Below are 7500 nucleotides of genomic sequence, written 5' to 3' on the forward strand. Positions count from 1 at the left end.
GAGTCCCTTCAAGAACGCCCCGCTAACCCTAACCCTAATCCCAACCCTAACCCTAACCCTAACCCTAAGTGTCCAGGCGGGTGTCCATTCCAGAAGGCCCACCCGCCTTGGATCACATTCCGGTTAAGAAACATGAAAAAAGTCCCTCTATTGAATGGAAGTCAGCACAAAAAAGCTGAAAATATGACAAAGTGTCAAGGAGGGTGTCGCTTCCAGAAGGCCCGCCCGCCTTGGATCGACACCCGGCTAAGAAACATGAAAAAAGTCCCTCTATTTGATGGAAGTCAGAGGGAAAAAAAGCTGGAATTTTTCTAAGTGTCAAGGAGGGTGTCGCTTCCAGAAGGCCCGCCCGCCTTGGATCACCACCCGGTTAAGAAACATGGAAAAAGTCCCTCTATTTGATGGAAGTCAGCAACAAAAAGCTGGATTTTTTCTAAGTGTCAAGGAGGGTGTCGCTTCCAGAAGGCCCACCTGCCTTGGATCGACACCCGGTTAAGAAACATGGAAAAAGTCCCTCTATTGAATGGAAGTCAGCACAAAAAAGCTGAAAATATGACAGAGTGTCAAGGAGGGTGTCGCTTCCAGAAGGCCCACCCGCCTTGGATCGACACCCGGTTAAGAAAAATGAAAAAAGTCCCTCAATTTAATGGAAGTCAGCAACAAAAAGCTGGATTTTTTCTAAGTGTGAAGGAGAGGGTCGCTTCCAGAAGGCCCACCTGCCTTGGATCGACACCCGGTTAAGAAACATGGAAAAAGTCCCTCTATTTGATGGAAGTCAGCAACAAAAAGCTGGATTTTTTCTAAGTGTCAAGGAGGGTGTCGCTTCCAGAAGGCCCACCTGCCTTGGATCGACACCCGGTTAAGAAACATGGAAAAAGTCCCTCTATTTGATGGAAGTCAGCAACAAAAAGCTGGATTTTTTCTAAGTGTAAAAGTTGGGATTTTTTCTAAGTGTCAACTTTTGGTGTACCAACCCTTCCAAAATAAAGTCGGGATTTTTTCTAAGTGTCAACTTTTGGTGTACCAACCCTTCCAAAATAAAGTCGGGATTTTTTCTAAGTGTCAACTTTTGGTGTACCAACCCTTCCAAAATAAAGTCGGGATTTTTTCTAAGTGTCAACTTTTGGTGTACCAACACTTCCAAAATAAAGTGGGGATTTTTTTCTAAGTGTCAACTTATATAGTCGGGATTTTTTCTAAGTGTCAACTTATATAGTCGGGATTTTTTCCAAGTGTCAATTTATAAAGTGGGGATTCTTTTCCAAGTGTCAACCTGTAAAGTGGGGATTTTTTTTCCAAGTGTCCACTTTTGGTTCACCATGCCTTCCAGAGTCAAAGAAGCCCCCGAGTGAGACCCAAAAAACCGGACCGAGTGATGTCATTTGGGGTCCTATTTTCAGTCATTTTGTGGGATTTCGGTGACGCCGAGGAGGGAAGCAGGTGTCAAGGGACAGGGGGGTGCCTGTCCCTTTAAGAAGGCCGGCTTGCCGTGGATCTACACCCGGGTAGGGAATTCAAAATAGGTCCCTCTATTTGCTGGAGGGAAGCAGGTGTCAAGGGACAGGGGGGTGCCTGTCCCTTTAAGAAGGCCGGCTTGCCGTGGATCTACACCCGGGTAGGGAATTCAAAACAGGTCCCTCTATTTGCTGGAAGTCAGCACAAAAAAGCTGGAAATATGACAGGGGGGGGAAAAAAAAGAAGAAGCTGCAATGATGGCAGAGTGTCCATGTGCCTGTCCCTTTAAGAAGGCCGGCTTGCCGTGGATCTCCACCCGGGTGGGGAATTCCAAATAGGTCCCTCTATTTGCTGGAAGTGCCCCCCCAAAAAGCTGTCCATTTCCCCAAGTTTTTAAGGAGGGAAAAGCCACTTTAAGCCTAAAAAGGAAAGCGGGGATTTGGAGCCCTCCGGTGGACTTCCGCCGCCGCTGCACCCTTAGAAGAAAAAGCTGCACTTATGGCAGAGTGTCCATGTGCCTGTGCCTTTAGGAAGGCCGGCTTGCCGTGGTTCTGCACCAGGGTAGGGAATTCAAAATAGGTCCCTCTATCTGCTGGAAGTCAGCACAAAAAAAAGCTGGAAATATGACAGAGTGTCAACTTTTAGTGTAATAGACCTGCGAAAGTCAAAGTGGGGATTTTTTCTAAGTGTCCACTTTTGGTGTACCAACCTTTCCAAAATAAAGTGGGGATTTTTTCTAAGTGTCCACTTTTGGTGTACCAACCTTTCCAAAATAAAGTGGGGATTTTTTCTAAGTGTCCACTTTTGGTGTACCAACCCTTCCAAAATAAAGTCGGGATTTTTTCTAAGTGTCAACTTATAAAGTCGGGATTTTTTCTAAGTGTCAACTTATAAAGTCTGGATTTTTTCTAAGTGTCAACTTATAAAGTCGGGATTTTTTCCAAGTGTCAACTTATAAAGTGGGGATTTTTTCCAAGTGTCAACTTATATAGTCGGGATTTTTTTTCAAAGTGTCAACTTGTAAAGTGGGGATTTTTTCCAAGTGTCTACTTTTGGTTCACCATGCCTTCCAGAGTCAAAGAAGCCCCCGAGTGAGACCCAAAGAACCGGACCGAGTGATGTCATTTGGGGCCCTATTTTGAGTCATTTTGTGGGATTTCGGTGACGCCGAGGAGGGAAGCAGGTGTCAAGGGACAGGGGGGTGCCTGTCCCTTTAAGAAGGCCGGCTTGCCGTGGATCTACACCCGGGTAGGGAATTCAAAACAGGTCCCTCTATTTGCTGGAAGTCAGCACGAAAAAAAGCTGGAAATATGACAGAGTGCCCCAAAAAAAAAAAGAAGCTGCAATGATGGCAGAGTGTCCATGTTGCTGTCCCTTTAGGAAGGCCGGCTCGCCGTGGATCTCCACCCGGGTGGGGAATTCCAAATAGGTCCCTCCATTTGCTGGAAGTGCCCCCCCAAAAAGCTGTCCATTTCCCCAAGTTTTTAAGGGAAACAAAAACCAGGGTTGGGGTTGGATGCATCACACTGTAAGTCTCGGCTGCAGCCAGAAGCAAGTATTAAAAAGATAGACATCAACCAGGGGAAAACAAATCCATTCATCAATAAATCATATCCAAATTTAAAAAAAGAGGCAGCTCAAAAGAGAGGGTGTGTGTCCAGCAGAAAATAGGCATGATAAACAAAGAGGGCTGGGGTTTGGAGGAGGGCAAAATGTCCCGCAGCCGGCCGCCCGAGTTCCGGGATGCCCAGCACGTCCATAACGCACCCCGCAAAGTCAAACTGGAAGTGGAGGGGAAAAAAGCTGGGAAAGAAGTTAAATGTCCTCAAAGTGTTCCAAAATCAGTCCCACGAGTCCCGCAGCTGGCCACCCGAGTCCAGGGAAGCCCGGCACCTCCGTAACAAGGCCCGCAAAGTCACACTGCAAGTGGGGGAGAAAAGCTGGCATAGTAGCCAAAAGTCCTCAAAGTGTTCAAAAATCAGTCCCCCACCAGCCCCGCAGCTGGCCACCCGAGTCCAGGGACGCCCGGCACAGCCGTAACGCACCCCGCAAAGTCAAACTGCAAGTGGGGGAGAAAAGCTGGGGGAAAATCCAAAAGTCCTCAAAGTTTTCAAAATCCGCACCCGGGACTGAGTCCAGCAAGTCCCCCCGGTCCCAAAAATGCCATTTTTTTCAAAAAATACCCAAAAAATGCGGGGGCCGGATTTCGGAACCGGCGTACCGCTTTCGGCCCGCGTGCCCTAGATTGGAGACCGATGTCAAAAATGGACGCCGGTCGGGTATTTTTTTCCTTGGGGTCTATAGAGAGTAAATCCGGAGGAAAATTGGCCTTACGAGCAAAGGGAGGGATTTTAGGGGGCATAACGTCCAGCCGCGTGCCTCCCGGGTCCCGGGGAAGAGAAAGTCCAGAAAACTCATAAAATCATGCCCAGCATGGAGATCCACAAGTCCCGCCGCAGGCCCGAGGCTTCCCGGGTCCCGGGAATGACCAAAAGACACCCAGGAGTGGACCATCGAAAGTGGGAGGGAAATGGAGGGAAAGTCGGGAAAAAGGTCCAAAATGGGTTGAAAATCATATGATCCCACCCAGGGTAGAGTTCCACAAGTCCCGCAGCGAGCTGCACGAGCCGCAGGAACACCGGGAATGACCAAAAGGCACCCAGAAGTGAACCAGCGAAAGTGGGGGAAAAATGGAGGAAAAGGAGGAAAAAGTACCAAATTGTTTAAAAATCCTACCCAGGATGGAGTTCCACAAGTCCCGCAGCGAGCTGCACGAGCCGCAGGAACACCGGGAATGACCAAAAGGCACCCAGAAGTGAACCAGCGAAAGTGGGGGAAAAATGGAGGAAAAGGAGGAAAAAGTACCAAATTGTTTAAAAATCCTACCCAGGATGGAGTTCCACAAGTCCCGCAGCGAGCTGCACGAGCCGCAGGAACACCGGGAATGACCAAAAGGCACCCAGAAGTGAACCAGCGAAAGTGGGGGAAAAATGGAGGAAAAGGAGGAAAAAGTGCCAAATTGTTTAAAAATCCTACCCAGGATGGAGTTCCAGAAGCCCTGCAGCGAGCTGCACGAGCCGCAGGAACACCGGGAATGACCAAAAGGCACCCAGAAGTGAACCAGCGAAAGTGGGGGAAAAATGGAGGAAAAGGAGGAAAAAGTGCCAAATTGTTTAAAAATCCTACCCAGGATGGAGTTCCAGAAGCCCTGCAGCGAGCTGCACGAGCCGCAGGAACACCGGGAATGACCAAAAGGCACCCAGAAGTGAACCATCAAAAGTGGGGGACAATTTGAGAAAAAGTTGGAAAAAGGTCCGAAATTGATTAAAAATCCTACCCAGGATGGAGTTCCAGAAGCCCCGCAGCGAGCTGCGCGAGCCGCAGGAACACCGGGAATGACCAAAAGGCACCCAGAAGTGAACCATCAAAAGTGGGGGACAATTTGAGAAAAAGTTGGAAAAAGGTCCGAAATTGATTAAAAATCCTACCCAGGATGGAGTTCCAGAAGCCCCGCAGCGAGCTGCACGAGCCGCAGGAACACCGGGAATGACCAAAAGGCACCCAGAAGTGAACCATCAAAAGTGGGGGACAATTTGAGAAAAAGTTGGAAAAAGGTCCGAAATTGATTAAAAATCCTACCCAGGATGGAGTTCCAGAAGTCCCGCAGCGAGCTGCACGAGCCGCAGGAACACCGGGAATGACCAAAAGGCACCCAGAAGTGAACCATCAAAAGTGGGGGACAATTTGAGAAAAAGTTGGAAAAAGGTCCGAAATTGATTAAAAATCCTACCCAGGATGGAGTTCCAGAAGCCCCGCAGCGAGCTGCACGAGCCGCAGGAACACCGGGAATGACCAAAAGGCACCCAGAAGTGAACCATCAAAAGTGGGGGACAATTTGAGAAAAAGTTGGAAAAAGGTCCGAAATTGATTAAAAATCCTACCCAGGATGGAGTTCCAGAAGTCCCGCAGCGAGCTGCACGAGCCGCAGGAACACCGGGAATGACCAAAAGGCACCCAGAAGTGAACCATCAAAAGTGGGGGACAATTTGAGAAAAAGTTGGAAAAAGGTCCGAAATTGATTAAAAATCCTACCCAGGATGGAGTTCCAGAAGTCCCGCAGCGAGCTGCACGAGCCGCGGGAACACCGGGAATGACCAAAAGGCACCCAGAAGTGAACCAGCGAAAGTGGGGGACAATTTGAGAAAAAGTTGGAAAAAGGTCCGAAATTGTTTAAAAATCCTACCCAGGATGGAGTTCCAGAAGTCCCGCAGCGAGCTGCACGAGCCGCAGGAACACCGGGAATGACCAAAAGGCACCCAGAAGTGAACCAGCGAAAGTGGGGGACAATTTGAGAAAAAGTTGGAAAAAGGTCCGAAATTGATTAAAAATCCTACCCAGGATGGAGTTCCAGAAGCCCCGCAGCGAGCTGCGCGAGCCGCAGGAACACCGGGAATGACCAAAAGGCACCCAGAAGTGAACCATCAAAAGTGGGGGACAATTTGAGAAAAAGTTGGAAAAAGGTCCGAAATTGTTTAAAAATCCTACCCAGGATGGAGTTCCAGAAGCCCCGCAGCGAGCTGCGCGAGCTCCGGGACCCCCGGGAATGACCAAAAGATACCCAGGAGTGAACCAGCGAAAGTGGGGGACAATTTGAGGAAAAAGTTGGAAAAAGGTCCGAAATTGTTTAAAAATCCTACCCAGGATGGAGTTCCAGAAGTCCCGCAGCGAGCTGCACGAGCCGCAGGAACACCGGGAATGACCAAAAGGCACCCAGAAGTGAACCAGCGAAAGTGGGGGACAATTTGAGAAAAAGTTGGAAAAAGGTCCGAAATTGATTAAAAATCCTACCCAGGATGGAGTTCCAGAAGCCCCGCAGCGAGCTGCGCGAGCCGCAGGAACACCGGGAATGACCAAAAGGCACCCAGAAGTGAACCATCAAAAGTGGGGGACAATTTGAGAAAAAGTTGGAAAAAGGTCCGAAATTGTTTAAAAATCCTACCCAGGATGGAGTTCCAGAAGCCCCGCAGCGAGCTGCGCGAGCTCCGGGACCCCCGGGAATGACCAAAAGATACCCAGGAGTGAACCAGCGAAAGTGGGGGACAATTTGAGAAAAAGTTGGAAAAAGGTCCGAAATTGTTTAAAAATCCTACCCAGGATGGAGTTCCAGAAGTCCCGCAGCGAGCTGCGCGAGCTCCGGGGCCCCCGGGAATGACCAAAAGATACCCAGGAGTGAACCAGCCCAAGTGGGGGACAAATGGAAGAAAAGCCGGGCCAAGTCCAAAAAAGTTGGATTTTTTGCCAAAGTGTCAACATGCGTGATTTTGTCAGAGTGTCCACTTTTGGGATTTTTTCTAAGTCCAACAACGAGAGAGGCCTGGCCTCCAGCCTGTCTAGCCTCTTCCATGAGACACTTAGAAAAAATCCCGTGCAAAAAAAGTGGATTTTTTCTAAGTCCAACAACGAGAGAGGCCTAAGTTCCAGCCTCCTTAGCCTCTTTCTTCCGTGGAGCAAAAGTTGGATTTTTTGCCTAAGTGTCAACATGCGTGATTTTGTCAGAGTGTCCACTTTTGGGATTTTTTCTAAGTCCAACAACGAGAGAGGCCTGGCCTCCAGCCTGTTTAGCCTCTTCCATGTGACACTTAGAAAAAATCCCGTGCAAAAAAAGTGGATTTTTTCTAAGTCCAACAACGAGAGAGGCCTAACTTCCAGCCTCCTTAGCCTCTTTCGTTCACATACTTAGAAAAAAATCCCAGCGCCAAGCCCAATGCATTTCAATGGGATTTATTTTTCGAGCCGGATTTTTTCTAAGTCCAACAACGAGAGAGGCTTGAGTTCTAGCCTACTTTAAGCCTCTTTCGATTTTCCCTGTTTTTACCAGGTCTACCAAAACACCCCCATCACGTTAGTAGGTGCGCCAGGCTTAGACAGGCCGAATTGGCAGGAAATGTGTCCGAGTCAAAGTGAGCTATTTTGGGACTCAAAAGTTGGATTTTCCCCCTCTTTTCGATGGTTCTTTTTTCGAATGGTTCTTCCAGGCTCTGAGGA

Source organism: Nerophis ophidion, unplaced genomic scaffold, assembly GCF_033978795.1.
Source record: "Nerophis ophidion isolate RoL-2023_Sa unplaced genomic scaffold, RoL_Noph_v1.0 HiC_scaffold_84, whole genome shotgun sequence".
NCBI classification, from domain to species: Eukaryota; Metazoa; Chordata; class Actinopteri; order Syngnathiformes; family Syngnathidae; genus Nerophis; species Nerophis ophidion.